Source organism: Oncorhynchus mykiss, chromosome 23 (assembly GCF_057628025.1).
Source record: "Oncorhynchus mykiss isolate SJ-2025 chromosome 23, ASM5762802v1, whole genome shotgun sequence".
Classification (NCBI taxonomy): domain Eukaryota; kingdom Metazoa; phylum Chordata; class Actinopteri; order Salmoniformes; family Salmonidae; genus Oncorhynchus; species Oncorhynchus mykiss.
Genome location: NC_143044.1, coordinates 44,985,795 through 45,013,237, shown reverse-complemented (window position 1 = coordinate 45,013,237; position 27,443 = coordinate 44,985,795). Strand labels below are relative to the sequence as shown.

General features: G+C 38.4%; 1 protein-coding gene across 1 annotated transcript in view; it reads left to right on the top strand.

The window, feature by feature from the left end:
- The window catches only part of LOC110502978 (delta-type opioid receptor), a 40,628-nt gene that overhangs the window by 4,271 nt on the left and 8,914 nt on the right, over positions 1 to 27,443 (top strand). The gene's annotated exons all lie outside the window — the stretch shown is intronic.

Here is a 27,443-nt window from a genome sequence, read left to right as displayed (position 1 = left end):
AAGGGTCCTGTACCCTTCATGGCCATATGTTCCTTGATGAACAAAAACGGTGGTTTATTGTTATCAGGCTAATGCTTGTATTTTATCATCATTTTGAAGGGTGCAAAACATGACGAGGTAGGGAAATCAATTCAGGCTAACATGTCCCTCTATGCACAAATAAAATTAAAGATTTATCATTTAATTGTCCTCTTATCAACAGGTTGCTACAATGTATGCCTAATACGTCAGGTCCAATTATTTTAAGGATCACACCCTTTTTATCAATTTTCACCTAAAATGACATACCCAAATCTAACTGCTTGTTGCTCAGGCCCTGAAGCAAGGATATCCATTTTCTTGGTACCGTTTGAAAGGAAACACTTTGAGGTATGTGGAAATGTGAAAGGAATGTAGGAGAATATATCACATTAGATCTGGTAAAATATAATACAAAGAAAAAACCAACTGTTTTTTTGTATTTTTTTGTACCATCATCTTTGAAATGCAAGAGAAAGGCCATATTCCAGCCCAGGTGTATTATTCCAGCCCAGGTGCAATTTAGATTTTGGCCACTAGATGGCATCAGTGCATGTGCAACGTTTTAGACTGATCCAATGAACCGTTGTATTTTTGTTCCAAATTTATAACTTTTCATGTTAAAAAATGTGCACTCTCCTCAAACAATAGCATGGTATTTGTTCACTGTAATAGCTACTGTAAATTGTACAGTGCAGTTAGATTAACAATAATTTAAGCTTTCTACCAATATCAGTTATGTCTATGCCCTGGGAAATCTTCTTGTTACTTACAACCTCATGCTAATTGTATTAGTCTATGTTAGCTCAAACATCCCACAGGGGACCCATCAATCCTGAAGAAGTTTTAAAGGAGGGTTCTGAGCAAAATGCCAAATAACTTTTTCTGTAAGTGTTACCTGATTGGCCATTCAACAACCCTTCAGTAATAACACATCTCATCTCCTCATTTCATGATGTTAGTTGGTTTCATAAAGCCACTTCAAATGGATACAATTTTTTTTTTTGTAAGTGTTACCTGATCGATCATTCAACAACCCTTCAGCAATAACACATCTCATCTCCTCATTTCATGATGTTAATTGGTTTCATAAAGCCACTTCAAATGGATACAATTTTTTTTTTTGTAAGTGTTACCTGATCGATCATTCAACAACCCTTCAGTAATAACACATCTCATCTCCTCATTTCATGATGTTAGTTGGTTTCATAAAGCCACTTCAAAGACGTCCATGTGCTGGATGTCGTATGGGGATAGAAATTTGTTTGAATAGGCTCCACACAGTACTCTATGCCAAACAGCATCAGGTAAATGGGCAGAGAATACAGGCTAATACTAGTAGTTCCATCCTCTCAAACTCAAGTGAATAACATGTACAGTGAGGGAAAAAAGTATTTGATCCCCTGCTGATTTTGTACGTATGCCCACTGACAAAGAAATAATCAGTCTATAATTTTAATGGTAAGTTTATTTGAACAGTGAGAGACAACAACAACAACAACAAAAATCCAGAAAAACACATGTCAAAAATGTTATAAATCAATTTGCATTTTAATGAGGGAAATAAGTATTTGACCCCCTCTCAATCAGAAAGATTTCTGGCTCCCAGGTGTCTTTTATACAGGTAACGAGCTGAGATTAGGAGCACACTCTTAAAGGGAGTGCTCCTAATCTCAGCGTGTTACCTGTATAAAAGACACCTGTCCACAGAAGCCATCAATCAATCAGATTGCAAACTCTCCACCATGGCCAAGACCAAAGAGCTCTCCAAGGATGTCAGGGACAAGATTGTAGACCTACACAAGGCTGGAATGGGCTACAAGACCATCGCCAAGCAGCTTGGTGAGAAGGTGACAACAGTTGGTGCGATTATTCGCAAATGGAAGAAACATAAAAGAACTGTCAATCTCCCTCAGCCTGGGGCTCCATGCAAGATCTCACCTCGTGGAGTTGCAATGATCATGAGAACGGTGAGGAATCAGCCCAGAACTACACGGGAGGATCTTGTCAATGATCTCAAGGCAGCTGGGACCAAAGTCACCAAGAAAACAATTGGTAACACACTACGCCGTGAAGAACTGAAATCCTGCAGCGCCCGCAAGGTCCCCCTGCTCAAGAAAGCACATATACATGCCCGTCTGAAGTTTTCCAATGAACATCTAAATGATTCAGAGGACAACTGGGTGAATGTGTTGTGGGCAGATGAGACCAAAATGGAGCTCTTTGGCATCAACTCAACTCACCGTGTTTGGAGGAGGAGGAATATTGCCTAGGACCCCAAGAACACCATCCCCATCGTCAAACATGGAGGTGGAAACATTATGCTTTGGGGTTATTTTTCTGCTAAGGGGACAGGACAACTTCACCGCATCAAAGGGACGATGGACGGGGCCATATACCGTCAAATCTTGGGTGAAAACCCCCTTCCCTCAGCCAGGGCATTGAAAATGGGTCGTGGATGGGTATTCCAGCATGACAATGACCCAAAACACACAGCCAAGGCAACAAAGGAATGGCTCAAGAAGAAGCACATTAAGGTCCTGGAGTGGCCTAGCCAGTCTCCAGACCTTAATCCCATAGAAAATTTGTGGAGGGAGCTGAAGGTTCGAGTTGCCAAACATCAGCCTCGAAACCTTAATGACCTACAAAGAGGAGTGGGACAAAATTCCTCCTGAGATGTGTGCAAACCTGGTGGCCAACTACAAGAAACGTCTGACCTCTGTGATTGCCAACAAGGGTTTTGCCACCAAGTACTAAGTCATGTTTTGCAGAGGGGTCAAATACCTATTTCCCTCATTAAAATGCAAATCAATTTATAACATTTTTTGACATGCGTTTTTCTGGATTTTGTTGTTGTTATTCTGTCTCTCACTGTTCAAATAAACCGACCATTAAAATTATAGACTGATCATTTCTTTGTCAGTGGGCAAACATACAAAATCAGCAGGGGATCAAATACTTTTTTCCCTCACTGTATAGAATTGACGTCCACGCAAACTCAGCCACCTATGGATCGCCAACAGGCAGCTAATGTCACATTGTTTTTGGCTCAATATATTGGCTCTCCTTATGATTAACTCCTGATGTCTGTTGGCAGGATGAAGCATTCAGGGCAATCTCCATCTTCTTATGCTCAATTACCTTCTATCTTTATTAAGGGAGATTAACAATATTGTTCTTGAAAGGTCAGCTGTGGTGAACAATTGTATTTCCACCATTGCCTCCCTCCCATAGGGATTGTCTTTCCTCAAGGTAAGATGAGGACAAGAATAGGACTGCTCCTGAACAGTAAATGTGTCTTCACAATATGATTGATAGTAGTAGCTTTGTCAATGAATGCATGACTGACATTGAGTCAGTCTCCACTCATTATATAGTACAGATGTGTGATCTTAATTTGATCAGTTTTTCACAGCAACAGGAAATGTGAATTATTGTGTGAATTTTTATTAATGGGCATTTTTGTAAGGGTTAGTGCAAATCCAGTCTGACATTTTCAAATGGAAGTTACACATTTTAGAAGCCTTTTTAAACCTCAAACACAATACAAGTTTGCGTTCCCTGCTGTGCAGGGTGATCAAATTAAGATAGTTCTTATCTTGGTTTTCTCCGCCATTGAATGGATTACAATTCAGGAGATGCCGTAAAAAATGTCACACTTCAGAATTTTTTTTTGTTTTTAATTGGACTCATTACTGTTTTCTTTGGCTCCTATATTAACTGTAGATTTTGTGATGATGGTTTTTGAGAGAACATGTATTTGACATTTCCAACTGAATAATGTATTGTCCCTTCGACAAAGCTTTCCAGTTTTAAAACGCTGGAAAAAGAAAGATGTCAGAGTCTAAATTGCCCACTCTACATTTGAATATTCATCAGAACTTGGTTCGTACCAAAGGATCTCACCACATTGTTTCCATTATTTAGGTGGGGTCCTATGGGTATTAGGGAAATTGATTTCAATTCAAAAGTTTAAAGAGGCCCATGTTGATTTTGGGGGGCTTTGGACCCCGTCTGAAACAATCTAGGAGAAACACTGTCTCAGCCTGAATGTAATGGAAGGTTGTATCAAATATTTTTTGAACTAACCCAAGATAGACCACAGCCTGTTGTTTCCAATGGGAGCAAATTAATCATAGTGGGCAAAAAACGAGCAAGGAGGTGGACAGAGCCAAGCACGAGCTAGCGAGATCTTATTGTCGCGTTCTCGCATGTATTTGCATATTTACATTAGGGAAAGCCTACTCTGTGAAGTATTCGTGTGCAATAACTCAATTCGCCCTTGCACTCCTTCTAAACAACACAATTTTTAGAAACTTTGGCAAACAGTAAAGTCTACTAAACTTATTCCAGTCTGTTCGTAACATATTTTAGTTTTGGGAACAGAAAACTGTATTGAGATCCAATGTTTCATTAATGAGAAAATGTGTAGAATGTTGGCCAAAATCCATCTCGATCCATCTTCTCCCACTGCCAGCCACTGGGCTTCCATATTTGGTGTTAAGTGGAAATGCCAACCGGATGCTTCAGATTTCTACTCTAGTGAAACATCTGGCTCATTGTTCTATCTGTGGCTGTATGATTTGATATAGGGAGAAGGTAATCACAAAAAGTAAGAGGCGATGTTCCGGTTGTTCCTTAGCAACAAGCCTTGATTGCTATAGGCTACCCTGCTGCGCTGTTTCTGTGGTTATACTACCATTCATTTCCTAAAATCGAACTGCATTTTGAGAGATAATCAAAACTAACCAATGTTTTGTAAACAGGCTCACCATACCATAGTGTGTTACTGCTCTATATCCACACTATCGAAATGTTTTCAAATCAAATCACATTTTATTGGTCACATACACATATTTAGCAGATGTTATTGTGGGTGTAGCGAAATGCTTGTGTTCCTAGCTCCAACAGTGCAGTAGTATCCAGCAATTCACAACAATACACACAAATATAAAAGTAAAATAATCTAATTAAGAAATATATAAATATAAGAATGAGCAATGTTGGAGTGGCATTGACTAAAATACAGTAGAATAGAATACAGTATATACATATGATCTGAGTAAAGTAGTATGTAAACATTAAACATTATTCAAGTGACTAGTGTACCATTATTAAAGTAACCAGTGATTCCATGTCTATGTATATAGAGCAGCAGTCTCTAACGTGCAGGGTTGAGTAACCGGGTGAAAGCCGGTTAGGGGACAACATCAATTTCACTAGTGTGGCTCTGATGAGTTCAGAGCTATTGTGAAAAGGCTTGTTTATGTCTGCTCTATGTCAACTGTCACTATGCATGAGCATTAGGCCTTACAACATGCCATGCTCAAAGGCCATTTGCAGAGCCGGCCCTTGCCTTTTGGGGGCCCTAAGCAAGATTTGGTTGCTGGACCCCCCCACCTCACAGTCAAAACATTTTGGAGGCCCACCTCTTGACGGTGGATATAAAATGTAAGTTTTAAAGTTAATTTCCTGCAATTGGACACATTTTGCCATGGGGAGTGGAGAAAATGTAGCAGTTATAAAGCAAGCTTTCTGCTATTATACACATTTTGCCACAAATTATGCCATGTTAATGATATCTGAGTGAGAGTAACTATCAAAATCAATAGGGGCCCCCGGGAGGTCAGGGCACCTGCCCTGCGTGCCTGGTTGGAATTCGGCCATGATTACTACACGTTTAGATTGCTGGCTAGACTCATTTAACAATCTAAAAATTGTTAGCTGACATGCTAATTAAGTGACTGTCAGTGACTGACATAACAAGAGAAAAACTGCTGATGCACAACCACATTTTGAAAATGCACCTAGGGCATTCTGCTATTGTAACAATCAACAGTAAGTTGGGACCTCGACATAAGCTTATGTCGCTTATGCCTGGAGCCATGTGTCAGCGGTGAATATCCAAAAGTATTTGCAAATCCGTTCCACTAGACATCATCTGCTGAATAATGAGAAAAAACTGCTGGCTGCGCAGGGATATCTGCTCTATTTGATTGGAGGTAACTGCCACCAGTGTGATCATGTCTGCCAGTTGAGCGGACCATCACACTCAGTAATTGCAGAGGCAGTTACTATGAGGCAACTGAAGTGTTTTAGTGTTAAGCTGCTGTCTATCTTAATCGATGCTGTGATGGCTGTGCTCCCTCTTTCATAGCGAACTGGTTTCCACTGACTAGAGGCAGACAGCGCTGTTGCAGGAGGAGTCCTGTGCCATTGCTCCCTGCTACACACTTTTATGCTGGGCAGCAGGTAGCCCAGCGGTTAAGAGCATTGGGCCAGTAACTAAAAGGTTGCTGGTTTGAATCTCCGAGTCGACTATGTAAAATATGTTGTGCCCTTGAGCAAGGCACTTAACCCTGGTTGCTCTGGATAAGAGTGTCTGCTAAACGACAAAAATGAAAGCTGTTGGGCAGGAGACTTCTCCTCCAATACACTACGGCCAAAGTCTGTGGGAACAGGTTGTTGTGTTGGCATCAAATGAATTTGTCCCCCAGCAGATGTTAGAGAGGTTTGATGGCTATTGAATTCTAAGGGCCTGACTCACCAATAATCACTAACCTCAAATCACAGCAGAGAGAGTCATTTCCAGAGGTGGAAAGAATCTGTTTTTGATGGTGTGCAACTGCCATCCTCTCTCCATGCTGCATCAGAGGGTTCATCAATCCTTTGATACATAAGAATAACTCTCCACCTCAAAGAATATGGAGCCAGACTAAAGAATATTGGGAGATGATTCATCTGGGAATCCCTGATTATGGGGACAATTTCCTTAATGAGGAAGGACCAGTTAAATTCATCCAACTTAAGAGAAAAAAAGGCTTTTGATGCACATTCGCTCTACTTGTAATTGGCTTGTCATCTAAAACCAGGAACAAATATCTTATTGAAAAAAGGCACTAAAAGCTCATTTAACAGGATTGTGCACAGGGACGATTTCCAGTCTGCTGTGTTATAACCATCAATCATTTTCTCTTTTCCTGTGAAATTTCTTGTGTGAGAGACAGGATGAGCGTAGTAGAGCATTTAATATGAATAAGTGAACTCCAACCATAGCTGTCACTGTCGCCCATTACTGATTACTGATCATACTTCTGAACTTCCCTTCTGTTAGCACCCAAGGTCACATATGAGAATAATGAAATCCAAGGTCACATATGAGAATAATGAAAACCGCAGAGCATGTTGGCATGGCTTTTTGTACACTCTGGAAGATTCATACATAGGTCCAGATAGGGCTGTGGGGCTCACAAAATTTTGTCAGCTGGTGATTGTCCAACAAATAACTGTCGGTCTCACGGTAATTGACTGTTAATCAACATAAACACATTTAGCATCTCATGGCTTCCACACTGTTGGCTGGCTACCTGGCTTCCACACTGTAAAAAGTATAATAAATCCATGTAATATAGCCTACACCTTCACAATAAATCCGTTATTTATTTTAGACACGTCTAAAGAAGCATGATATGAATAAAACGTAGTCTATTTCAGAAGAACAGAATAGCATACTCTGAGTTGCCCTTAAGTTAGGTCTATGCCAAATGGCTGGGGGCTACACAAGTTCATTTAACAGCAAGATTTCCTTAGAATTACGTGGCATTATTTTATAGTATGAAGAATACAATTGAACATAGCTGAATAAAATATAAATATTTTCTCCAAACGATTTGAGAGATTGCGCACATGCAGCTGTCCTGTGTTGAACGGTTAACGAATAAATACAGTGGGGCAAAAAAGTATTTAGTCAGCCACCAATTGTGCAAGTTCTCCCACTTAAAAAGATGAGAGAGGCCTGTAATTTTCATCATAGGTACACTTCAACTATGACAGACAAAATGAGAAAAAAAATCCAGAAAATCACATTGTAAGATTTTTTATGAATTTATTTGCAAATTATGTTGGAAAATAAACAAGCAAGATGTCTGGCTCTCACAGACCTGTAACTTCTTCTTTAAGAGGATCCTCTGTCCTCCACTCGTTACCTGTATTAATGGCACCTGTTTGAACTTGTTATCAGTATAAAAGACACGTGTTTACAACCTCAAACAGTCACAATCCAAACTCCACTATGGCCAAGACCAAAGAGCTGTCAAAGGACACCAGAAACTAAATTGTAGACCTGCACCAGGCTGGGAAGACTGAATCTGCAATAGGTAAGCAGCTTGGTTTGAAGAAATCAACTGTGGGAGCAATTATTAGGAAATGGAAGACGTACAAGACCACTGACAATCTCCCTTGATCTGGGGCTCCATGCAAGATCTCACCCCGTGGGGTAAAAATGATCACAAGAACGGTGAGCAAAAATCCCAGAACCACACGGGGGGACCTAGTGAATGACCTGCAGAGAGCTGGGACCAAAGTAAGAAAGCCTATCATCTACACACTACGCCGCCAGGGACTCAAATCATGCAGTGCCAGACGTGTCCCCCTGCTTAAGCCAGTACATGTCCAGGAAGTTTGCTAGAGAGCATTTGGATGATCCAGAAGAAGATTGGGAAAATGTCATATGGTCAGATGAAACCAAAATATAACTTTTTGGTAAAAACTCAACTCGTTGTGTTTGGAGGACAAAGAATGCTGAGTTGCATCCAAAGAACACCATACCTACTGTGTTTTTCTGCAAAGGGACCAGGACGACTGATCCGTGTAAAGGAAAGAATGAATGGGGCCATGTATCGTGAGATTTTGAGTGAATACCTCCTTCCGTCAGCAAGGGCATTGAAGATGAAACGTGGCTGGGTCTTTCAGCATGACAATGATCCCAAACACACCGCCCGGGCAATGAAGGAGTGGCTTCGTAAGAAGCATTTCAAGGTCCTGTAGTGGCCTAGCCAGTCTCCAGATCTCAACCCCATAGAAAATCTTTGGAGGGAGTTGAAAGTCCGTGTTGCCCAGCAGCAGCCCCAAAACATCACTGCTCTAGAGGAGATCTGCATGGAGGAATGGGCCAAAATACCAGCAACAGTGTGTGAAAACCTTGTGAAGACTTACAGAAAACGTTTGACCTCTGTCATTGCCAACAAAGGGTATATAACAAAGTATTGAGATAAACTTTTGTTATTGACCAAATACTTATTTTCCACCATAATTTAGAAATAAATTCATAAAAAATCCTACAATGTGATTTTCTGGATTTTTTTTCTCATTTTGTCTGTCATAGTTTAAGTGTACCTATGATGAAAATTACAGGCCTCTCTCATCTTTTTAAGTGGGAGAACTTGCACAATTGGTGGCTGACTAAAAACTTTTTTGCCCCACTGTAGGTATGCTTAATTTAGAGTTATTAATGCAACTTTAGTTGTTCTGCAGACGTTGGGCTATATGTTTTGATCTTTAATACATTGTAAGGCTGCATGATGCGACTCTAATGACAATTTGAAAAGAGTTGCTTGAAAGACATGAGGTAGCTTTGTTTTTTGCGCAGGCTGTACACACTTTATCAGTCTCTCATTCACAATTTGACAAGCACTTGATATTTCCTCGAATATCACGGCGGCATCCCCTTTGTGGCCATAATGCACCCCAAAAAATCCATGCCTTTTGCGGCCAGTTGCGGTTGTGCCCTTGGACCGGATTGCTGCGTTCTGCTCTTCTACCTTAGTGCTGCGCGCCCTACGCGCCTCTCACTCACATGGCTCTCCATCACGTGATTGGGTATTTCTCACAGGCTACAAGTGAAGACAGACACATCTGGGACGCAACTGCGCGCGCCCTTATCCGATCCCGAGATGCATATTGAAGTTATTGGAAGACCTGTCCACATTTACTTTTCATCAACCAACAAGATGCGGTGGCCTAACAAACAGCAGAAGCACTAGCCTATGTCAATCTACTATCCTCCATAGTACAAGTACAGTCATGGCCAAAAGTTGAGGACACAAATATTAATTTCCACAAAGTTTGCTACTTCAGTGTCTTAAGATATTTTTGTCAGATGTTACTATGGAATACTGAAGTATAATTATAAGCATTTCATAAGTGTCGAAGGCTTTTATTGACAATTACATGAAGTTCATGCAAAGAGTCAATATTTGCATTGTTGACCCTTGTTTTTCAAGACCTCCGCAATCCGCCCTGGCATGCTGTCAATTAACTTCTGGGCCACATTTTGACTGATGGCAGCCCATTCTTGCATAATCAATGCTTGGAGTTTGTCAGAATTTGTGAGTTTTTGTTTGTCCACCCGCCTCTTGAGGATTGACCACAAGTTCTCAATGGGATTAAGGTCTGGGGAGTTTCCTGGCCATGGACCCAAATATCAATGTTTTGTTCCCAGAGCCACTTAGTTATCACTTTTGCCTTATGGCAAGGTGCTCCATCATGCTGGAAAAGGCATTGTTCGTCACCAAACTGTTCCTTGATGGTTAAGGGGGAAGTTGCTCTTGGAGGATGTGTTGGTACCATTCTTTATTCGTGGCTGTGTTCTTAGGCAAAATTGTGAGTAAGCCCACTCCCTTGGCTGAGAAGCAACCCCACACATGAATGGTCTCAGGATGCTTTACTGTTGGCATGACACAGAACTGATAGTAGCGCTCACCTTGTCTTCTCCTGACAACCTTTTGTCCGGATGCCCCAAACAATCAGAAAGGGGATTCGTCAGAGAAAATGACTTTACCCCAGTCCTCAGCATTCCAATTCCTGTACCTTTTGCAGAATATCAGTCTGTCTCTGATGTTTTTCCTGGAGAGAAGTGGCTTCTTTGCTGCCCTTCTTGACACCAGGCCATCCTCCAAAAGTCTTCGTCTCACTGTGTGTGCAGATGCACTCACACCTGCCTGCTGCCATCCCTGAGCAAGCTCTGTACTGGCGGTGCCCTGATCCCGCAGCTGAATAAACTTTAGGAGACAGTCCTGCCGCTTGCTGGACTTTCATGGGCACCCTGAAGCCTTCTTCTCAACAATTGAACCGCTCTTCTTAAAGTTCTTGATGATCTGATAAATGGTTGATTTAGGTGCAATCTTACTGGCAGCAATATCCTTGCCCGTGAAGCCCTTTTTGTGCAAAGCAATGATGACAGCACGTGTTTCCTTGCAGGTAACCATGGTTGACAGAGGAAGAACAATGATTCCAAGCACCACCCTCCTTTTGAAGCTTCCAGTCTGTTATTCGAACTCAATCAGCATAACAGAGGGATCTCCAGCCTTGTCCTTGTCAACACTCACACCTGTCTTAACGAGAGAATCACTGACATGATGTCAGCTGGTCCTTTTGTGGCAGAGCTGAAATGCAGTGGACATGTTTTTGGGGGATTCAGTTCATTTGCATGGCAAAGAGGGACTTTGCAATTAATTGCAATTCATCTGATCACTCTTCATAACATCCTGGAGTATATTCAAATTTCCATCATACAAACTGAGGCAGCAGACTTTGTGAAAATTCATATTTGTGTCTTTCTAAAAACTTTTGGCCACGAATGTACAAACGTTTACCTATTCTGTGTGAGAAATAAATATTCCAAACATAGTCTGAGACAGTTGTGGGATGCAATAGATCCCAAATTAATACAACCACTTGCATCAAACTTGTTGACGCAATGTGGCTGACGCAACAGATCAGAACATTTAGCTTAAAATGTTGATAAACTATTAGGCTATTTCTTTTTCTTTTATTTATTTAAGTTCTCATTTACAACTGCAACCTGGCCAAGATAAAGCAAAGCAGTACGACAAAAACCACAACACAACAGAGTTACACATAAACAAACGTACAATAACACAATAGAAACATCTATGTACAGTGTGTGCAAATGTAGAAGAGTAGGGAGGTAAGGCAATAAATAGGCCATGGAGGCGAAATAATTACAATTTAGCATTAACACTGGAGTGATAGATGTGCAGATGATGATGTGCTAGTAGAGATACTGGGGTGCAAAAGAGCCAGAGGGTAAGTAACAATATGTGGATGAGGTAGTTCGGTGTGCTATTTACAGATTGGCTGTGTACAGGTACAGTGATCGGTAAGCTGCTCTGACAGCTGATGCTTAAAGTTAGAGCGGGAGATATAAGACTCTAGCTTTAGATATTTTTGCAATTCGTTCCAGTCATTGGCAGCAGAGAACTGGAAGGAAAGGTGGCCAAAGTAAGTGTTGGCTTTGTGGGTGACAAGTGAAATATACCTGCTGGAGCGCATGCTACGGGTGGGTGTTGCTATGGTGACCAGTGAGCTGAGATAAGGCGGGGCTTTACCTAGCAAAGACTTATAGATTACCTGGAGTCAGTGGGTTTGGTGACGAATATGAAGCGAGGGCCAGCCAACGAGAGCATACAGGTGCAGTGGTGGGTAGTATATGGGGCTTTGGTGACAAAACAGATGGCACTGTGATAGACTACTTCCAGTTTGCTGAGTAGAGTGTTGGAGGATATTTTGTAAATGACATCGCTGGAGTCAAGGATTGGTAGGCTAGTCAGTTTTAATTAGGGTATGTTTGGCAGCATGAATGAAGGAGGCTTTGTTGCGAAATAGGAAGCTGTTTCTAGATTTAATTTTGGATTGGAGATGCTTAATGTGAGTCTGGAAGGAGAGTTTACAGTGTAACCAGACACCTAGGTATTTGTAGTTGTCCACATATTCATATCCTATGGAGTTGTCCACATATTCATATACATATGCTATGTAGTGTTCCACATATTCATATCCTATGTAGTTGTCCACATATTCATATACATATCCTATGTAGTTGTCCACATATTCATATTCATATCCTATGTAGTTGTCCACATATTCATATACATATCCTATGTAGTTGTCCACATATTCATATACATATCCTATGTAGTTGTCCACATATTCATATACATATCCTATGTAGTTGTCCACATATTCATATCCTATGTAGTTGTCCACATATTCATATACATATCCTATGTAGTTGTCCACATATTCATATACATATCCTATGTAGTTGTCCACATATTCATATCCTATGTAGTTGTCCACATATTCATATACATATCCTATGTAGTTGTCCACATATTCATATACATATCCTATGTAGTTGTCCACATATTCCTATACATATCCTATGTAGTTGTCCACATATTCATATACATATCCTATGTAGTTGTCCACATATTAATATCCTATGTAGTTGTCCACATATACATATCCTATGTAGTTGTCCACATATACATATCCTATGTAGTTGTCCACATATTCATATACATATCCTATGTAGTTGTCCACATATTCATATACATATCCTATGTAGTTGTCCACATATTCATATACATATCCTATGTAGTTGTCCACATATTCATATCCTATGTAGTTGTCCACATATTCATATACATATCCTATGTAGTTGTCCACATATTCCTATACATATCCTATGTAGTTGTCCACATATTCATATCCTATGTAGTTGTCCACATATACATATCCTATGTAGTTGTCCACATATACATATCCTATGTAGTTGTCCACATATTCATATCCTATGTAGTTGTCCACATATTCATATACATATCCAATGTAGTTGTCCACATATTCATATACATATCCTATGTAGTTGTCCACATATTCATATACATATCCTATGTAGTTGTCCACATATTCATATACATATCCTATGTAGTTGTCCACATATTCATATACATATCCTATGTAGTTGTACACATATTCATATACATATCCTATGTAGTTGTCCACATATTCATATCCTATGTAGTTGTCCACATATACATATCCTATGTAGTTGTCCACATATACATATCCTATGTAGTTGTCCACATATTCATATCCTATGTAGTTGTCCACATATTCATATCCTATGTAGTTGTCCACATATACATATCCTATGTAGTTGTCCACATATACATATCCTATGTAGTTGTCCACATATTCATATCCTATGTAGTTGTCCACATATTCATATTCTATGTAGTTGTCCACATATACATATCCTATGTAGTTGTCCACATATACATATCCTATGTAGTTGTCCACATATACATATCCTATGTAGTTGTCCACATATTCATATCCTATGTAGTTGTCCACATATACATATCCTATGTAGTTGTCCACATATTCATATACATATCCTATGTAGTTGTCCACATATTCATATACATATCCTATGTAGTTGTCCACATATTCATATCCTATGTAGTTGTCCACATATTCATATACATATCCTATGTAGTTGTCCACATATTCATATACATATCCTATGTAGTTGTCCACATATTCCTATACATATCCTATGTAGTTGTCCACATATTCATATACATATCCTATGTAGTTGTCCACATATTCATATCCTATGTAGTTGTCCACATATACATATCCTATGTAGTTGTCCACATATACATATCCTATGTAGTTGTCCACATATTCATATACATATCCTATGTAGTTGTCCACATATTCATATACATATCCTATGTAGTTGTCCACATATTCCTATACATATCCTATGTGGTTGTCCACATATTCATATCCTATGTAGTTGTCCACATATACATATCCTATGTAGTTGTCCACATATACCTATCCTATGTAGTTGTCCACATATTCATATCCTATGTAGTTGTCCACATATTCATATACATATCCTATGTAGTTGTCCACATATTCATATACATATCCTATGTAGTTGTCCACATATTCATATACATATCCTATGTAGTTGTCCACATATTCATATACATATCCTATGTAGTTGTCCACATATTCATATACATATCCTATGTAGTTGTCCACATATTCATATCCTATGTAGTTGTCCACATATACATATCCTATGTAGTTGTCCACATATACATATCCTATGTAGTTGTCCACATATTCATATCCTATGTAGTTGTCCACATATTCATATCCTATGTAGTTGTCCACATATACATATCCTATGTAGTTGTCCACATATACATATCCTATGTAGTTGTCCACATATTCATATCCTATGTAGTTGTCCACATATTCATATCCTATGTAGTTGTCCACATATACATATCCTATGTAGTTGTCCACATATTCATATCCTATGTAGTTGTCCACATATTCATATCCTATGTAGTTGTCCACATATACATATCCTATGTAGTTGTCCACATATACATATCCTATGTAGTTGTCCACATATTCATATCCTATGTAGTGTTCCACATATTCATATCCTATGTAGTTGTCCACATATTCATATACATATCCTATGTAGTTGTCCACATATTCATATTCATATCCTATGTAGTTGTCCACATATTCATATACATATCCTATGTAGTTGTCCACATATTCATATACATATCCTATGTAGTTGTCCACATATTCATATTCATATCCTATGTAGTTGTCCACATATTCATATCCTATGTAGTTGTCCACATATTCATATACATATCCTATGTAGTTGTCCACATATTCATATACATATCCTATGTAGTTGTCCACATATTCATATCCTATGTAGTTGTCCACATATTCATATACATATCCTATGTAGTTGTCCACATATTCATATACATATCCTATGTAGTTGTCCACATATTCCTATACATATCCTATGTAGTTGTCCACATATTCATATACATATCCTATGTAGTTGTCCGCATATTCATATCCTATGTAGTTGTCCACATATACATATCCTATGTAGTTGTCCACATATACATATCCTATGTAGTTGTCCACATATTCATATACATATCCTATGTAGTTGTCCACATATTCATATACATATCCTATGTAGTTGTCCACATATTCATATACATATCCTATGTAGTTGTCCACATATTCATATCCTATGTAGTTGTCCACATATTCATATACATATCCTATGTAGTTGTCCACATATTCCTATACATATCCTATGTAGTTGTCCACATATTCATATCCTATGTAGTTGTCCACATATACATATCCTATGTAGTTGTCCACATATACATATCCTATGTAGTTGTCCACATATTCATATCCTATATAGTTGTCCACATATTCATATACATATCCAATGTAGTTGTCCACATATTCATATACATATCCTATGTAGTTGTCCACATATTCATATACATATCCTATGTAGTTGTCCACATATTCATATACATATCCTATGTAGTTGTACACATATTCATATACATATCCTATGTAGTTGTCCACATATTCATATCCTATGTAGTTGTCCACATATACATATCCTATGTAGTTGTCCACATATACATATCCTATGTAGTTGTCCACATATTCATATCCTATGTAGTTGTCCACATATACATATCCTATGTAGTTGTCCACATATTCATATCCTATGTAGTTGTCCACATATACATATCCTATGTAGTTGTCCACATATTCATATACATATCCTATGTAGTTGTCCACATATTCATATACATATCCTATGTAGTTGTCCACATATTCATATCCTATGTAGTTGTCCACATATTCATATACATATCCTATGTAGTTGTCCACATATTCATATACATATCCTATGTAGTTGTCCACATATTCCTATACATATCCTATGTAGTTGTCCACATATTCATATACATATCCTATGTAGTTGTCCACATATTCATATCCTATGTAGTTGTCCACATATACATATCCTATGTAGTTGTCCACATATACATATCCTATGTAGTTGTCCACATATTCATATACATATCCTATGTAGTTGTCCACATATTCATATACATATCCTATGTAGTTGTCCACATATTCCTATACATATCCTATGTGGTTGTCCACATATTCATATCCTATGTAGTTGTCCACATATACATATCCTATGTAGTTGTCCACATATACCTATCCTATGTAGTTGTCCACATATTCATATCCTATGTAGTTGTCCACATATTCATATACATATCCTATGTAGTTGTCCACATATTCATATACATATCCTATGTAGTTGTCCACATATTCATATACATATCCTATGTAGTTGTCCACATATTCATATACATATCCTATGTAGTTGTCCACATATTCATATACATATCCTATGTAGTTGTCCACATATTCATATCCTATGTAGTTGTCCACATATACATATCCTATGTAGTTGTCCACATATACATATCCTATGTAGTTGTCCACATATTCATATCCTATGTAGTTGTCCACATATTCATATCCTATGTAGTTGTCCACATATACATATCCTATGTAGTTGTCCACATATACATATCCTATGTAGTTGTCCACATATTCATATCCTATGTAGTTGTCCACATATTCATATCCTATGTAGTTGTCCACATATACATATCCTATGTAGTTGTCCACATATTCATATCCTATGTAGTTGTCCACATATTCATATCCTATGTAGTTGTCCACATATACATATCCTATGTAGTTGTCCACATATACATATCCTATGTAGTTGTCCACATATTCATATCCTATGTAGTGTTCCACATATTCATATCCTATGTAGTTGTCCACATATTCATATACATATCCTATGTAGTTGTCCACATATTCATATTCATATCCTATGTAGTTGTCCACATATTCATATACATATCCTATGTAGTTGTCCACATATTCATATACATATCCTATGTAGTTGTCCACATATTCATATTCATATCCTATGTAGTTGTCCACATATTCATATCCTATGTAGTTGTCCACATATTCATATACATATCCTATGTAGTTGTCCACATATTCATATACATATCCTATGTAGTTGTCCACATATTCATATCCTATGTAGTTGTCCACATATTCATATACATATCCTATGTAGTTGTCCACATATTCATATACATATCCTATGTAGTTGTCCACATATTCCTATACATATCCTATGTAGTTGTCCACATATTCATATACATATCCTATGTAGTTGTCCGCATATTCATATCCTATGTAGTTGTCCACATATACATATCCTATGTAGTTGTCCACATATACATATCCTATGTAGTTGTCCACATATTCATATACATATCCTATGTAGTTGTCCACATATTCATATACATATCCTATGTAGTTGTCCACATATTCATATACATATCCTATGTAGTTGTCCACATATTCATATCCTATGTAGTTGTCCACATATTCATATACATATCCTATGTAGTTGTCCACATATTCCTATACATATCCTATGTAGTTGTCCACATATTCATATCCTATGTAGTTGTCCACATATACATATCCTATGTAGTTGTCCACATATACATATCCTATGTAGTTGTCCACATATTCATATCCTATATAGTTGTCCACATATTCATATACATATCCAATGTAGTTGTCCACATATTCATATACATATCCTATGTAGTTGTCCACATATTCATATACATATCCTATGTAGTTGTCCACATATTCATATACATATCCTATGTAGTTGTACACATATTCATATACATATCCTATGTAGTTGTCCACATATTCATATCCTATGTAGTTGTCCACATATACATATCCTATGTAGTTGTCCACATATACATATCCTATGTAGTTGTCCACATATTCATATCCTATGTAGTTGTCCACATATTCATATCCTATGTAGTTGTCCACATATACATATCCTATGTAGTTGTCCACATATACATATCCTATGTAGTTGTCCACATATTCATATCCTATGTAGTTGTCCACATATTCATATCCTATGTAGTTGTCCACATATACATATCCTATGTAGTTGTCCACATATACATATCCTATGTAGTTGTCCACATATACATATCCTATGTAGTTGTCCACATATTCATATCCTATGTAGTTGTCCACATATACATATCCTATGTAGTTGTCCACATATTCATATACATATCCTATGTAGTTGTCCACATATTCATATACATATCCTATGTAGTTGTCCACATATTCATATCCTATGTAGTTGTCCACATATTCATATACATATCCTATGTAGTTGTCCACATATTCATATACATATCCTATGTAGTTGTCCACATATTCCTATACATATCCTATGTAGTTGTCCACATATTCATATACATATCCTATGGAGTTGTCCACATATTCATATCCTATGTAGTTGTCCACATATACATATCCTATGTAGTTGTCCACATATACATATCCTATGTAGTTGTCCACATATTCATATACATATCCTATGTAGTTGTCCACATATTCATATACATATCCTATGTAGTTGTCCACATATTCATATACATATCCTATGTAGTTGTCCACATATTCCTATACATATCCTATGTGGTTGTCCACATATTCATATCCTATGTAGTTGTCCACATATACATATCCTATGTAGTTGTCCACATATACCTATCCTATGTAGTTGTCCACATATTCATATCCTATGTAGTTGTCCACATATTCATATACATATCCTATGTAGTTGTCCACATATTCATATACATATCCTATGTAGTTGTCCACATATTCATATACATATCCTATGTAGTTGTCCACATATTCATATACATATCCTATGTAGTTGTCCACATATTCATATCCTATGTAGTTGTCCACATATACATATCCTATGTAGTTGTCCACATATACATATCCTATGTAGTTGTCCACATATTCATATCCTATGTAGTTGTCCACATATTCATATCCTATGTAGTTGTCCACATATACATATCCTATGTAGTTGTCCACATATACATATCCTATGTAGTTGTCCACATATTCATATCCTATGTAGTTGTCCACATATTCATATCCTATGTAGTTGTCCACATATACATATCCTATGTAGTTGTCCACATATACATATCCTATGTAGTTGTCCACATATTCATATCCTATGTAGTTGTCCACATATACATATCCTATGTAGTTGTCCACATATTCATATACATATCCTATGTAGTTGTCCACATATTCCTATACATATCCTATGTAGTTGTCCACATATTCATATACATATCCTATGTAGTTGTCCACATATTCCTATACATATCCTATGTAGTTGTCCACATATTCATATACATACCCTATGTAGTTGTCCACATATTCATATACATATCCTATGTAGTTGTCCACATATTCCTATACATATCCTATGTAGTTGTCCACATATTCCTATACATATCCTATGTAGTTGTCCACATATTCATATACATATCCTATGTAGTTGTCCACATATTCATATACATATCCTATGTAGTTGTCCACATATTCCTATACATATCCTATGTAGTTGTCCACATATTCATATCCTATGTAGTTGTCCACATATTCATATACATATCCTATGTAGTTGTCCACATATTCATATACATATCCTATGTAGTTGTCCACATATTCCTATACATATCCTATGTAGTTGTCCACATATTCATATACATATCCTATTTAGTTGTCCACATATTCATATACATATCCTATGTAGTTGTCCACATATTCATATACATATCCTATTTAGTTGTCCACATATTCATATACATATCCTATGTAGTTGTCCACATATTCCTATACATATCCTATGTAGTTGTCCACATATTCCTATACATATCCTATGTAGTTGTCCACATATTCCTATACATATCCTATGTAGTTGTCCACATATTCCTATACATATCCTATGTAGTTGTCCACATATTCATATACATATCCTATGTAGTTGTCCACATATTCATATACATATCCTATGTAGTTGTCCACATATTCATATACATATCCTATGTAGTTGTCCACATATTCATATTCATATCCTATATAGTTGTCCACATATTCCTATACATATCCTATGTAGTTGTCCACATATTCCTATACATATCCTATGTAGTTGTCCACATATTCATATACATATCCTATGTAGTTGTCCACATATTCATATACATATCCTATGTAGTTGTCCACATATTCATATCCTATGTAGTTGTCCACATATTCATATACATATCCTATGTAGTTGTCCACATATTCATATACATATCCTATGTAGTTGTCCACATATTCCTATACATATCCTATGTAGTTGTCCACATATTCATATACATATCCTATGTAGTTGTCCACATATTCATATCCTATGTAGTTGTCCACATATTCATATCCTATGTAGTTGTCCACATATTCATATACATATACTATGTAGTTGTCCACATATTCAAATACATATCCTATGTAGTTGTCCTGTCATGAACCGGCTCAAAGCCCATAACAAAAGGGAGACAACGTGGAGATAAGGAGTAACAAAATATATATATTTATTAAATATGTAACTAAGTATAATATACAATGTTGTGTGTAATCAGGAATCAGTAGTGTAAGTGAGTGTTTTGCATGCATGAATGTGATAATGCAGGGTGTTGAAAGATGCTAAAGCAAACAACCAAAAAACCACCAAGAAACACAACAAAATCTATAAAGGTGTCTGCATGGAGAGAGTCTCCTCCATGAATGGGGAAGTGGTGTATTTATCCTGGGAGACACCGGGCCCAGGTGTTTCCCATGTAGCTGACGACCCTCCCAACTCCGCCCACCAGCATCCTAATAAGGAAACAACAAAGAGAGAATACGGCAGACAGAGTGGGAGGGTCGTCACAGTCCACATATTCATATACATATCCTATGTAGTTGTCCACATATTCATATACATATCCTATGTCGTTGTCCACATTTGTAGTTGTCCACATATTCATATTCTATTTCTTCACATTATAAGCGCAGCAATGCACACATGGCAGTAGGCTATAAGCACGAATGTTCCATTAGCGGAAAACACCATTATCAAAAGTGACCGCAAATGCGATAATGCATGTAATGCTTTTATTATAAAGGTGCATTGTTATGGTGAAAATGAACTTCCCCAAATGTGAAACTTGTGCTGCTTGTATGCCAGTTAGGCTCTAAACCCTTTGTGAAGCGCATTAATGTGCTTAATTTTGGCACTTTATTAGTTATGTAAACATTATTACAACATATAGGCCTATGGGCTAGGCTACATGAGGTGTGCAACTATGATTAGAAAAAGTCACAAAAAAGGCAGTTTCTTATGCTGGGCATCATTCACAAGTGACAATATATATTTCACAAGTGATAGGCTAATATTTTCACCCATCAGACTATTCTTGTTTTAATCTTGTCTTCACATACACTAAATAATATAGGTGTGATATTAGTTTTGATTTAGAATAGACCATTATCATGCACCTGTCTCAAAACAGGGGAAGCAGCGAAAAAATACATGTCATCTATGCACTTAAATAGCAAATGGAGGACGCTATTCCTGTGGTTTATTTTCATGCCAGTCAGGTAGGCTATACTCCTGTTTTAAACAGAAGCAATGTGATTAATATTAGGAAAGTTTATAAATAAATATAGTAGGTCTAGCCTATAGAAAGCTGATGGGATCCTCCTATTTTTAACAGAGGCTATCACTTTGTTTTCTCGTGCAATTGCAAAGAAATGTTGCCCAACATGTGCTCATGGGCTCTCGTGAAGTGTTTGATTAGAGTTTCGAACACATTTGCGTTGATGTCAGAGTGATTATAGAGTGCCAGTCAGTTAGCAAGTTTGATAGGTACTAATGACCATCAGCAGCATCAGAGCTTGGAGAAGCCTAATTACCGTGACTAAACGGTCACATGGAATTTGACTGCCGTCATGACTCGTTACCGCCGGTGTGGCGGTAATACAGTCACCGCAACAGCACTAGGTCCAGATCCAGATATCCCTTCTGTCCAGATCCAGATATCCCTTCTGCCCAGATCCAGATATCCCTTCTGTCCAGATCCAGATATCCCTTCTGCCCAGATCCAGATATCCCTTCTGTCCAGATCCAGATATCCCTTCTGCCCAGATCCAGATATCCCTTCTGCCCAGATCCAGATATCCCTTCTGCCCAGATCCAGACATCCCTTTTGCCTAGATCCAGAAATCCCTTCTGCCCAGATCCAGATATCCCTTCTGTCCAGATCCAGATATCCCTTCTGCCCAGATCCAGATATCCCTTCTGTCCAGATCCAGATATCCCTTCTGTCCAGATCCAGATATCCCTTCTGCCCAGATATAGATATCCCTTCTGTCCAGATCCAGATATCCCTTCTGCACAGATCCAGATATCCCTTCTGCCCAGATCCAGATATCCCTTCTGCCCAGATCTAGATATCTCTTCTGTCCAGATCCAGAAATCCCTTCTATCCAGATCCAGATATCCCTTCTGTCCAGATCCAGATATCCCTTCTGCCCAGATCCAGATATCCCTTCTGCACAGATCCAGATATCTCTTCTGCCCAGATCCAGATATCCCTTCTGTCCAGATCCAGATATCCCTTCTGCCCAGATCCAGATATCCCTTCTGTCCAGATCCAGATATCCCTTCTGTCCAGATCCAGATATCCCTTCTGCCCAGATATAGATATCCCTTCTGTCCAGATCCAGATATCCCTTCTGCACAGATCCAGATATCCCTTCTGCCCAGATCCAGATATCCCTTCTGCCCAGATCTAGATATCCCTTCTGTCCAGATCCAGAAATCCCTTCTATCCAGATCCAGATATCCCTTCTGTCCAGATCCAGATATCCCTTCTGCCCAGATCCAGATATCCCTTCTGCACAGATCCAGATATCCCTTCTGCCCAGATCCAGATATGCCTTCTATCCAGATCCAGAAATCCCTTCTGCCCAGATCCAGATATCCTTTCTGTCCAGATCCAGATATCCCTTCTGTCCAGATCCAGATATCCCTTCTGTCCAGATCCAGATATCCCTTCTGCCCAGATCCAGATATCCCTTCTGTCCAGATCCAGATATCCCTTCTGTCCAGTATTAGTCTTCCTTACAAAGAGAGTACATTGGGAGCCACATCTTCACTTTCTCTCCCTGGAACTGGTAGGCAATCATAATTTTTTGTCTGAGAGACTCAAGCTTCACCTTATCAACAATTCTCCCCTGCTGTGTTTTATGGTGTTGTTATAGACAGACATGTTGTGTTCCAGAATGTGCAATACAAAACACCCTGCCCTTGGCTCCTTCCTGGGCTTTTACACTGATGACATCAGACCCATCAATCAGACACGGACAATGTTATGCTTAAAGCTCAAGACATCCGGTTCCTTGTGTACATCCATGGCTACGTATAATGCACAACTCCATGCGCAAACATAGTAGACAAAAAATGAATTATCTTTTAAAATAAAATAGTTAAATTTATTTTGGCATGCATTCCCCAGTCATCTCAATCTTCTGCCAGGATTCATTCCAAGTGCAATGCACTATCGACAAGGCAACTTCCCTGATGTTCTCAGAGATTGCATTCAGAGTAAACGCTGCGGATGTTGGCTCAAGAATAAATTACATTTAAAAGTAAAATGCAGTGCATTTGTTTACAATGTGCCTTTGATTGAATTCTTCGTCTTTTCATTGTTTGGGTTACTGTGCTGCTGTTTTTTATTTTGGAGTAGTCCTTCATTTGAGATCAAGTTCACTTTTACTTGTCAATTGTACACGAGGTTCAACTGAAATTGTACTTCCTCTTTATCCCAACCCCTCCAAATGACACACAGACATATAGAGGTCAGAGAGGTTGGAGCAGGCGTCTTGTTGAGGGGGGGGGGGTAAGTGCCTTGCTCAAGGGCACAACAGCAGGCAATGGCATCCAGGATTCCCTTCCTGGCAGATTCTTCCCATCAGACCCAGAATTTCAAAATGCTGTCTAGCCTCTCTAACCATTAGGCTACCTGCGGCCAATTTGAGATTGTATTTATCCAGAAAATGCCTTGTATCTTAAAGGGATACTTCGGGGTTTTGTCAATGAAGCCCTTTATCAAATTTGTGGATGTAGAAGACACATTTCAGTTGGAAGGTATTCAGTTGTACAACTGACTAGATATCCCCCTTATTAATCAGGGCCATGGTACATTTTAGTAATCTATCTAAACAGTGTGATCAGGGAGATTTTTCCAAAATAAAAAAGATGATTTGCTGTTATCTGTTCTGAAAATCTCATTGACATTAGAAGATAATAAAGAGTTTTGGAAACGAGAAGAAATGAGACAATCCCAGACTGCTAATGTGGCATTGGAAATTAATGAAACATTTTCTCATGAAAAACCAATCAGAATGATGTGGATGAGCATAATGGGATTGTATTTGCTATTCTCAAGCGTTATATAATATTGTTTATATTAGCCAAATACACAAGCTATTCTATCTGTTTAAGATATGCCACTCTTTCTTTTTGGGCATTATGGGAAGTTCAACAGGAATACGTTATTACTATCCATTAATTGCGGAGACGCAGGAACGACAGTTCAAGCTCCGTCACACTTGAGTCCCCCCCCCCACGCATCCAAAACTCAATTTATAACTTTTATATAATATGTCATTAATGGTAATCCGCAGCACACGCAAACGTAAAATGTTGGCAGGTCGGTCCACAAGATTGCCCGGGCAATTTGGATTAGAAAGGCATCCGGCACAGGGTCAGACTGCTCTGAAACTCTAATTCACATATAAGCGACGGTTCCTTGTAGTCATTCTGCATCTCCACAATGTAAACACACCTTTACTCTCTGTACTACTACAAAGAAATGATTGCAGAATAGTTATACAAGTGAAAATGGTTTCCTTTTAGTTTTATTTGTGTTCAGGAATATGCTGAACCTAGAAAGTAACAAAATGAAACCTACAAATGATGCCTCATAATGAGAAATAATGAAAATTAAGAAACAACAAAAGCGAACAGTACTTCATTATGCAACAATACGTTCTTTGTGTAACGGCGCACAATAAGCTCCAAGTGAACACTGTTTTTGATTGAAATTATTAATACGGATAAAAGATCTAGTCTGCTCCGTTGAATAAACACAATGGACGACACTACCTATGGTATCCCTGCATAATTGGTATAATAAGACCAACTGCATCATAAGTGCTCTGATATGATACGTAAGAGATCAATGTAGTATCTAATGGGTGGAAATTACGTTCATGATCCACCCAACACTGTCTTTATGTATTTGGAGCCAATCATTTTGATGAACTATTGTCAGTGCCTGTCATGAGAGGATTTAGGCTGGTCAAATATTTGTTCAAGTAAAAATACCATTTCCATTACAATGACTGTCTGTTTGTTTAACAATAACGTACTTTAACTTTAGCGCCTATTGACGATAGTATCTTCTGGCCGGGGGAGTTTTTTTAGGATCGTTCTGACTGTTAAAAGGTATCGCTTGCGGTACGGTTTTGGAAACATAAGGAACGTATCATTCATATCAGCGCAAAATAATAATAATATATATTTTTTTAAATTACTACACACCTTAATTGGGTTAGTGTTCCTACACGGCCATATCTCCACGTTACATCACTTGTTTACGGAAGACAGGTGCAAGACATAGGCAGCCACCTGTGCTAATTAGCTATCTAGCGTAGAGTATTCTCAACACCTGTGTGTAAACTTAACTGGAGAGGAAGTGTAGTTTGTCAACTGGAGGCACACACTGCTTGTGGATCTGTGAAAAACTGCTACAGTAAGTGTATATTTTTTATTTGAACGAGTATTTCTTGCTGATACTTTACTCAGTACTTTGTTGAAGCACCTTTGGCAGCGATTACAGCCTCACGTCTTCTTGGGTATGACTCTACAAGCTTGGAACACCTGTATTTGGGGAGTTTCTCCCATTCTTCTCTGCAGATCCTCTCAAGCTCTGTCAAGTTGGATGGGGAGTATTGCTGCACAGCTATTTTCAGGTCTCTCCAGCGATGTTTGATCTGGTTCAAGTCGGGGCTCTTGCTGGGCCACTCATGGACATTCAGAGACTTGTCCCAAAGCCACTCTTGAGTTGTCTTGGCTGTGTGCTTAGGGTTGTTGTCCTGTTGGAAGGTGACCTTCTCCCCAGTCTGAGGTCCTGAGCGCTCTGGAGCAGGTTTTCATCAAGGATCTCTCTTTACTTTGCTCCGTTCATCTTTCGCTGACTAGATCCTGACTAGTCTCCCACGTCCTGCCGCTGAAAAACATCCCCACAGCATGATTCTACCACCACCATGCTTCACTGTAGGGATTGTGCAGGTTTCCTCCAGACGTGACTCTTGGCATTCAGGCCAAATAGTTCAATCTTGGTTTCATCAGACAAAGAATCTTGTTTCTCAAGAGGCTTTAGGTGCGTTTTGGCGCACTCCAAGCGGGCTGTCGTGTGCCTTTTACTGAGGAGTGGCTTCCGTCTGGCCACACTACCATGAAGGTACTCCAATCAAGTTGTAGAACCATCTCAAGGATGATCAATAGAAACACGATGCACCTGAGCTCAATTTCGAGTCTCATGGCAAACGGTCTGAATATTTATGTAAATAAGGTATTGATTATTTTATTTGATAAATTTGGTTATATTTGCTAAAGTTTCAAAAAAACTGTTTTCGCTTTGTCATTATAGGGTATTGTGTGTAGATTGACGAGGGAATCTATTTTTAAGGCTGTCACGTAACAAAATGTGGAAAAGGGAAGGGGTACTTTCCGAATGCACTGTATGAAATATAAAAGGTATATCAGCATG